Below are 10,301 nucleotides of genomic sequence, written 5' to 3'. Positions count from 1 at the left end.
ATAATAATACTATAAGTAACTTATCTACTGTATATATGTTTTCAGTTTTGTAATTTTTAGTTTTTAAATTAGGAATAAATATATAATCATAAATAATTTAGAAAATTTTATAAGAATATGTGATTATTGTTTTTATTCATATTATGTAAAAAATTAATTTATATTTTTTATGATTTCATAATTTACATTAAATTAGATAATTTGATATACAATACAAAAGAAAAAAAACATCAATTTTGTAAATATAATTCAAAGCTTATGATAACCGGATAATTTGGCGAAGAATAATATAATATTTATTAATAAATAATTGCGTTAAGAATAGCATATTTATTATTATTAAAACAATATATAAATGTAATGTATTTAATAATTCATTGAATGATTTTCATAATAATTTGCATATAATTAGTAATACTGACAATTTTCGATAATCATTTACAATATATTAGTAAATACTGTGATCCCAAAAACATTTTGGTATTATATTTATGATTAAAGACTAATATAATGTTTTATAAGTACAATGTTTTTGTCTAAACGTGTCTTATCGCAAATACAGGCAAAAAATGATATGAAACTCATAATTCAGATGAGTATTATATAATATATATATATATATATATATATATATATATATATATATATATATATATATATATATATATATATATATAGAACTATCAATTTATTAAATATTTAGTGCAACTAATAGCAACAATCATTCATTTTCTCATATATATATATATATAATAAATTAATTAATTATAATAATAATAATAACAACAAAAATCTTTATTAGATTTCTGTTTTAAACGCATTTATAAGAATTTACTAAATATACAATGTTTTTTGAGATAACTTGTTTGAAAGTTTTTAAAACCTAAAATTATAGTATTTAACATTTTAATTATTAATTAATGTAAAATATATTGAAATTATTAAACTGGGTATAATTTTTTCAGTCTAAAAGTATTATTTAGTATAACAATAATTGTAATTTAGTTTAGTTTTAATACAACAAAATACTGTATATTCTTGAAACTAATATGAGTTCAGAATTTAACTTTTTTTAGTGTATTTATTTTTATATATAAATTTATATTTTTTTTAAAAATATAATAATAATAATAATATATTGAATATCATTTTATAATTATCAATAGTTATAGGTTCAGTGGATTTAATATACATTACTTTCAATTGCATAACTTATTCAAAACAAACCCCTGAAGAAATTAATGTAATCATTGATAATATAATAATAAAAACTATATTATGTTTTGTAATCTATTAATACAATATTAGAATTACAGTATATACTGTATATTAAGTTTTTTGCAATTGAAAAACTAATAATAATAATATGAAACTATATTTCTTTACAATAATATCAAAACGTAATAAATATGAATTTTGTATAAAAACATTTTAAATTATAAAATAAAGTGCTATTTTAATATATTTATTATCAATTTATTATTATTATATTTGTCAAACCTTTACTACTATTAAACATTTTTGATTTTATTTTTAAAACATTTTAAATATAAATCTTTAGTCTAACTTAAAATCTTTTTTTATTTTGTAATATATTGAAATAAATATATAATTTAATTATGTGACCATTGATTATGATTGTGATGAAGAAGATAAGATGACAACAATGGATCCAACGAAAGATGATAAAAAATTATTGATTACACATTTGATTAGTTTTTGAAGAGAAAGACATTAATCAAGGATTCAATGCAAGAGAGAGTGAATTTAACGGAACACCTCTTTAAATAGTAGACAACAAAGTGTATGTATGTATGTATGTATGTATGTATGTATGTATGTATGTATGTATGTATGTATGTATGTATGTATGTATGTATGTATGTATGTATGTATGTATGTATGTATGTATGTATGTATGTATGTATGTATGTATGTATGTATGTATGTATGTATGTATGTATGTATGTATGTATGTATGTATGTATGTATGTATGTATGTATGTATGTATGTATGTATGTATGTATGTATGTATGTATGTATGTATGTATGTATGTATGTATGTATGTATGTATGTATGTATGTATGTATGTATGTATGTATGTATGTATGTATGTATGTATGTATGTATGTATGTATGTATGTATGTATGTATGTATGTATGTATGTATGTATGTATGTATGTATGTATGTATGTATGTATGTATGTATGTATGTATGTATGTATGTATGTATGTATGTATGTATGTATGTATGTATGTATGTATGTATGTATGTATGTATGTATGTATGTATGTATGTATGTATGTATGTATGTATGTATGTATGTATGTATGTATGTATGTATGTATGTATGTATGTATGTATGTATGTATGTATGTATGTATGTATGTATGTATGTATGTATGTATGTATGTATGTATGTATGTATGTATGTATGTATGTATGTATGTATGTATGTATGTATGTATGTATGTATGTATGTATGTATGTATGTATGTATGTATGTATGTATGTATGTATGTATGTATGTATGTATGTATGTATGTATGTATGTATGTATGTATGTATGTATGTATGTATGTATGTATGTATGTATGTATGTATGTATGTATGTATGTATGTATGTATGTATGTATGTATGTATGTATGTATGTATGTATGTATGTATGTATGTATGTATGTATGTATGTATGTATGTATGTATGTATGTATGTGTGTGTGTGTGTATGTATGTATGTATGTATGTGTGTGTGAGTGTGTRTGTATKTGTGTGTGTGTGTGTGTGTGTGTGTGTGTGTGTGTGTGTGTGTGTGTGTGTGTGTGTGTGTGTGTGTGTGTGTGTGTGTGTGTGTGTGTGTGTGTGTGTGTGTGTGTGTGTGTGTGTGTGTGTGTGTGTGTGTGTGTGTGTGTGTGTGTGTGTGTGTGTGTGTGTGTGTGTGTGTGTGTGTGTGTGTGTGTGTGTGTGTGTGTGTGTGTGTGTGTGTGTGTGTGTGTGAATTCAAGTGAATATTAAATGACAATTATAAAAATTAAATTATTTTGATTTATTGTACTCTAAATTAACTAAATTATATAAAAAACTGAAATTAATAAAACTAGTATTTGAGTGTAGTTTTGCCCACAGAACTAATGTATCAAATCTAATCAATAGTTATTTATTAATTTATATTTATTGTATACATTTCTTTAACCACAATATATGTATTGTTATTATAAATTATATATTGTTTATAACTATTTATAAATAAATAAAGAAATATATTAAAATAATATATATTTTATAAAATTAGTTGAATTTCATAACTTGTCATTAATGATGAAACAATATTTTTCATAGAAAATATATTTTATTTTTACTTTAGCTAAAAAACTATTCATTACTATTAATTTATACTCAGAATGTAATTGTTTAAATAATTTTCTAAATTATAAAAAATATATTAATAATTATTAGATTTTAATAAAATTTTATAAAACTGTTTTAAGTTAATTAAGAAATCGTTTTTTTAGATTTTAATTGTTTAAAATAAATATTAATTTTATTATAAATTATTTTACACACATATCTTTATTTATTCACCATTTAATAAATTTTTATAATTATTTACATTAATCATAATAAACTGTATATAAAAATTTTACTTATTGTCACTTTTATAAATCATTTTATGTAAAAATTCCTTTTAGAAAATAGAAAATATAAAAATTATTAAATTGAATTCTACTAATAATAACTGTTATATTACATATTAATTGATAATAAACATTTAATTACTTTTATTAACTTTTAGACAAACAGTTTTAATTTATAACTGCATTTTTTAAATATAACTAAAATTTTAAACACTTGTAAACACTTTAAAACACAATAAGATAATTATTAGTTCAGATCATCACTACTACTGTTTGTTCCCAATTTAGTATAGGAATCCTTTATTAATACAGTATTAATAATAATATTATTATTATAGCACAGTATTAAATAAATGTTATTATATAATATAAAAATTATATGCTGTATAATAACATTTTAAAAATAAAATGCTAAGTGATTAAATAATGGACTAATGTAATATATTTAAGCATATGATTTATTATTTATTTATTTATTTAATATAAAAACATATTATACTGTAGTTTATTTAGTAAGCACTTTAATGAATGATCTATAAAGCAATTCAATTATTTTTATTATAATCTGTAAATATGCAAACAACTCAAAATATTAATAAATTATTTATTAAGATCGTATTTAAATGTTTTAATATTTATTACTAATTTGTTTTAAATAAATTATATAAAATGAATCATTTATACATTTTTTAATATTAGAAAAATATGTTTTATATTATTATTTAAAATTAAATTATTCACATAACATTTCTTATGCATTTAAAACTTCATTATTAATCTTTATTGTTAGCAATATATTGTAATTACATAACATAGTACTGTATAATTGATTAATATATTTAAAAAATAAAATAATTTTTTTAGTTATCTCATCATGTTAATTAATGTCAATAATTAGTTTGTTGTTGTAATTGTTTTACAAGTCAAAGTTTAGTAAATTTTAATCTTTTATTTATAATCTTTTTATTGTAATATTATAACTATTAGTCTATTTATTAGTAAAATCAAATAAATGTCGATTATGTGATGAGTTTAGTTACTAAATGATGATATTTTACGTTTAAAAATAGTAGACGACTTAATATAACTGTAGTAATAAATAATATATATATATATATCAATATAATACTCATAAATATAAATTTACTGTAATTTTTGAACAAATATTAATAATTAATTTTTCATTAGTTTTTGAAAAGCACATATTTATTTACTATACTTTATATACATTTTATAAAATAGTCAATTTTTATTACCTCCTACATATGCGCCCACTTTTTTAATTCATTTTGTTTATATTACATATGATTTATATAACATTTATATATACATGTATTTATAGAATATATATATATATTATTATAAAACAGCTGTTTTTATTGAATTTCTTTTCTTAATCTAATTTAATGATTGGTTAAAACATTTCAATTTGTAACTTAATATTTCATTATATGATAAGCTGATAAATTTATATTTAATAAGTTAATTTATTTAACATTATCAATATTATTGTTTTAGTGAATAAATCATTTTTTAAAATTAAAAATTAGTTTATTGCATAGATATGAATTTGTCTAATTATTACAAAACAAAATAATCAAAATATAAAGTTATTTGGTGTTTTATTTACTTTTTATAACTTTTATAATTATATTTTAAATTATAAATACAATTTTATAATTTATTAAATATACTTTAATCTTTTTAATAATAAGAACATCAATTAAATTTTTAATTTAAATTTTTAAAATATTAATATAATAACAAAAATCATAAATATAGTTATTTTTTATACATAAAATATAAGTTTAATTATTTAAATCTATATAAATAATAGTTCAGACATTACAATTAGAGTACAAATAATTAAATGTTATAATTAATAATGATTGAAGAAATTGTCTATGTTTAATATATATATATATATTAACAATTAAATATTGGACCATGCTGCAAAATTATTTTCCACTATTTGTTGAATTGTCAATAATATGGAAAAATGGTTTAAAGGTTTGGATTGAATATTTACTGGAGATCAACAACAGAATAATCATTTTTTTTGTCAAAAACATATACTTTTGACGATTCAATTATTATTAATTATTTGTTAAAACTATACATATATTGTAAAAATTAGCCTTAGGTTATATCATTACTTTGAGTATAAAAATCATAAATTCATTTCAATTCAATTTTAAAATGTTATTTTATAGATAATAATATAGAATTAATTTGTAATAAATTATTTATTTCAAATAATATGAATGAAATTAATAGTATTTATGTAAAATCTAATTTATTTTAAAATTATTATTTTGATGATTTTATTATATTTTTGTTATATAGTATGTATTTAGTATAAAATAATTTTATTGTATTTTGTATAATAAAAATTATTACTAACGTGAATAAAAATAAATTTAAATTTTATAATAATCTATGTATAAAAATTACTTTCTATAAAAATATTACAATTTAAGTAAAGTAATAGTGATATATAATTGATATAAATTTACTGTATATAATAATAATACTGTTATAGATGTGAACATGTATTAGTAAATCGATCATTAATAACATTACTTTGTACTGTATATGAAATACTAGAGTAGTGGTAGTGTTGCGCATTCAATGGTCAGATGAGAGAGAGAGAGAGAGAGAGAGAGAGAGAGAGAGAGAGAGAGAGAGAGAGAGAGAGAGAGAGAGAGAGAGAGAGAGAGAGAGAGAGAGAGAGAGAGAGATTTATATATAGATATAAATGTTTGAGAGACAATGTTTTTGCGTCACTTGAATGGTCTTTATTTATTCAGAACTTCCACCAAATTAGCTAAACATTGAACATATTAGACATAAGACACAAACAATAATAATAGTTGTCTTCAACACAATAACAGCTAATTATTTTCATAATCATAACTAATAAATCATTTTTTGATGTTTAATAATAAAAGTTTTTAGCATTTTTAGTTTATTTGTTGTTTTTAAATATAATTTTTTTTGTGCGTTAGAAATAAAATTTTTAATCAGTTATACATAAAGTATTAGTTTATATAATAATAATAATAATTAATTAATTAATTACAAAAATCATTTAATAATAAATTAAGTTATTTTTTATTTTATATTAATAAAATATGAAAATATAATTATAATAATAATATATTTGATATCTTGTGTAAAATTAGAAATGTTTGTAACAAATAATAAGAAACAATAAAAACTAATACAATAAAACACGTCTTCCTTTATTAGTTCCCAAAAGTAAAAATAATAAATCAAAGAAAAACTAATTTATTTTTATTTAATTTGAAGTGAAACCAGAAATCCATACTTTTATATGTATTGGGTTTCAGTCAATATAATATAATTTACGAAATTGGGTTAATCCTAAAGTTTTTATTGTATCTAATATTATATAAAGTCTAGTAATATATATAATAATACATTATATTATCATATTTTGCTACTGATTTATTTATTTTATTTAAGTAGTAAATTTTTTTTTATAATTCTTAAATTTTTGTATACCTTATCTAACAAAAAATAGCTAAATAACTATCAAATAAAATATAAATATATATATAAATATATACATTATTATAGATGATATGTTAACAATAATATTTAAATAACGACAATTATTTCTTAATAAAACATAAATTATAATTAAAATATTATTAGTTATCTATTAATATAAAAATACGATGGTAATATAGTCATAATAATTTATAATGATTGGTTTAAATTAGTTATAAACAACATTTTCAATAATTTTACGAAAAAATAAGCCAAAAAATGATTTTTTTTTGTGGATAACATATACTATAAGTTCATCTAATATTTATTTGTTTCATGAGAGATTGTTTAGTATATTGATAACATTTAGTGTATTACGTAAATTGCTATAAATACAGTTAGCAAATAGTAATATTTCGTATTTTTGTTTGGCTTCTCTAACAACTTATTATTGTATTAAAAAAGTTGCTAAAAATATTCATTGAATTTTAGGCAAATTAATAATTACATTGAAAATAGATTATTTAAGGAATAATTTATTTACAATATTTAATATTCAGTATTCATAATATATACTATATATACTATATATATTATATAGTTTATATAAATTATTCATTATATAGATATATACTTTTATATATTTTTTATTATCTATATAAATATACACTATTCAAATGAATTGCCACTTGGTATAATTTAAATAGGATTTATTATTTGGTGTAATGTCTAAGATAAATATGTATATAATTATATTTTTATAAAATAAAGACAAAATTGCTTATATATTACTAGTATAGGCAATTACTATTTACTAATATTCTAAATTGCATAATATACTTAATTATGCTAATAATACTAATACTAATGCTAATGCTAATGCTAATGCTAATGCTAATGCTAATGCTAATACTAATACTAATACTAATACTAATACTAATACTAATACTAATACTAATACTAATACTAATACTAATACTAATACTAATACTAATACTAATACTAATACTAATACTAATACTAATACTAATACTAATACTAATACTAATACTAATACTAATACTAATACTAATACTAATACTAATACTAATACTAATACTAATACTAATACTAATACTAAAATAATTCAATTATTAATAAATATATTTTATTTACAAAAATTATATTTAGTATTTTAATTATGAAAAATAAGAATCAGAGTTTATTACTAAATTTTTATATCAAATAAATTATTTAACAATTTTGACTATTGCTTTAAATATTTAAGATATTTTTTATTATTGTATTTATTATTTTTATACACATTTGAGGAATAGCCTTAATATTATATGCTTTCAATGATTTTTTATTAACAAATAACAATTAGTATACATTGTATAAGTTGTATATAAAAATTGCCATAAATCACAATTTGTGACTATATTTGGTTAAAATATAAGACTTGAATTTTATATGCCATTTATATTACACTATTTATGAGGTAAGCGATGATATTTTAAAATAGACTCATAACTCATTAAATCAAATTATTATTCATTAGACATTAAGTTATGGTATAGAGAGAGACAGATTTCATACACACATTGGCTTTAATTTGAAGTTTGATTTAAATTTATGTATAATTATATCGAAATAAACACAAATGTGATGCAGTGTTGAAAACATGCGATCAATAAAGCAGTTATATGTTTTCAAGTGGCTCTTAATATATTGTAATATGTATTATAGAAATATATATTTAGAAACATTAAATCAATTTTAATAAATTCAATATTAAGTCTATTTTTTCATGAATTCATTCAATATATACCATTAGATTTGCTATGAATAACATATAAGGTTTGAGAAATCAAATCTACTTTTTATAAACAAAACTATTTTGAAATGGATTTCTATATTGAAATTAGATTCAATATAATGAATAAGTTATTTGAATTTTTCAATTTTATAGGACTTTAAAAAATCAATAAAATCATTGCATTTGTTTTAACAATATTATTTTTAATAAATATAAATGCTATTAACATATACATTAATTTTTATTTTATAAGCAAGTATTTATATAAATAAATATATTATACAGTATTGTATATATGTATATATTTATATACTGTATTTAGAAATCTTTTATTTATTTACTAAATTTATTAGATTAATATATATATAATTTTATATTTTTATTTTTAAATAATCTTCATTTGAACAAAAATAATTTAATTAAAACAATCAATTTGAATTGACCTCAATTTATATGCTTATATAATACAGTATTTTAGTAATATACTGTATTATAGTATTTATTATAGAATTGTCAAATCTAATAGTTTTATAAACAAACTGCAAACTTATCTCAATAGGAATCACAGTATGATATATAATTTAATTTTAAATTAAGTTTATTTTAACTAATATTTTTAAATTAAAACATTTAGATGATAATAATAATTTGTTGGATAAAACATATGTACAAATAATTATAATAATAATAATATTATTATTATCGTTTCAAAGATTATGTTTGCTATGACTTGTGAACCAATCCGTGTATACAAAGCCACTCATGTCGTCCACGGGATGACACTTCATGTGATATATGTATTAGAAAATAAAATCACTTTTTAAGGACAAATCTAACATTTGAACTAAAAGTAAAATTAAATTTTATTAAATTAATAGTCAAATCCGTACCCATAAATAAAGCTGATATAAACTAAATATAAAATCAAAACTTATTAGACCATAACTTTGATTAAAATAATAAAATTAAAAACTAATTATAATATATTTTTATTATTCTATTATTTGAAGTGTGTGTAAAATAATTATTTTTTAATATTTCAACTTTTATTATACTATAGTTATTATTACTACTATTTTATTATTGCATTTACTTGTTTTGTCTATTTTAATATAAGATAAATTAAAAAACAAATTTTTGAAAAAACATACTTTTGAAATTTTTTTTTTACTAATAAATGATTTGACATTTAACTTTTAAATTATTTACTTTAGATTAAAGATTATACATATTTTTTGAATGTATTCAACGAACGAATAAATCATGCGTTAATTAAATTAAATATTGTTATATGAATTTTTAAACCCTTATAACTGTAATTCTTATTAAAAAATTTTAACAAAGAATTAG

This window comes from Oppia nitens, unplaced genomic scaffold (assembly GCF_028296485.1).
Source record: "Oppia nitens isolate AA-2021 unplaced genomic scaffold, nextdenovo-longstitch-racon4-pilon3 scaffold23_pilon_pilon_pilon, whole genome shotgun sequence".
NCBI classification, from domain to species: domain Eukaryota; kingdom Metazoa; phylum Arthropoda; class Arachnida; order Sarcoptiformes; family Oppiidae; genus Oppia; species Oppia nitens.
The sequence above is the reverse complement of the archived record's forward strand: the minus strand, read 5'-3'. Positions refer to the sequence as shown.